Below are 504 nucleotides of genomic sequence, written 5' to 3' on the forward strand. Positions count from 1 at the left end.
GTGTAACATGGATGGAGGAGGTGTAACATGGATGGAGGAGGTGTAACATGGATGGAGGAGGTGTAACATGGATGGAGGAGGTGTAACATGGATGGAGGAGGTGTAACGTGAATGGAGGAGGTGTAACGTGGATGCAGGAGGTATAACGTGGATGCAGGAGGTATAACGTGGATGCAGGAAGTGTAACGTGAATGGAGGAGGTGTAACGTGGATGCAGGAGGTGTAACGTGAATGGAGGAGGTGTAACGTGGATGCAGGAGGTGTAACGTGGATGGAGGAGGTGTAACGTGGATGCAGGAGGTGTAATGTGGATGGAGGAGGTGTAACGTGGATGCAGGAGGTGTAACGTGGATGCAGGAGGTGGATGCAGGAGGTGTAACGTGGATGGAGGAGGTGTAACGTGGATGGAGGAGGTGTAACGTGGATGCAGGAGGTGTAACGTGGATGGAGGAGGTGTAACGTGGATGCAGGAGGTGTAACGTGGATGCAGGAGGTGTATGCAGG

General features: G+C 52.8%; 1 long non-coding RNA gene across 1 annotated transcript in view; it reads left to right on the forward strand.

The window, feature by feature from the left end:
* Nucleotides 1-492, forward strand: part of LOC106533913 (uncharacterized) — a 1,871-nt gene extending 1,379 nt beyond the window's left edge. The window contains exons 2-3 of the long non-coding RNA XR_001312301.1: nucleotides 101-360; nucleotides 394-492. This is a non-coding gene — a long non-coding RNA (uncharacterized LOC106533913). The remainder of the gene's footprint in view (nucleotides 1-100; nucleotides 361-393) is intronic.
* Nucleotides 493-504: the final 12 nt, after the last annotated feature.

The sequence above is a fragment of the Austrofundulus limnaeus genome, unplaced genomic scaffold, assembly GCF_001266775.1.
Source record: "Austrofundulus limnaeus strain Quisiro unplaced genomic scaffold, Austrofundulus_limnaeus-1.0 Scaffold1047, whole genome shotgun sequence".
NCBI lineage: Eukaryota > Metazoa > Chordata > Actinopteri > Cyprinodontiformes > Rivulidae > Austrofundulus > Austrofundulus limnaeus.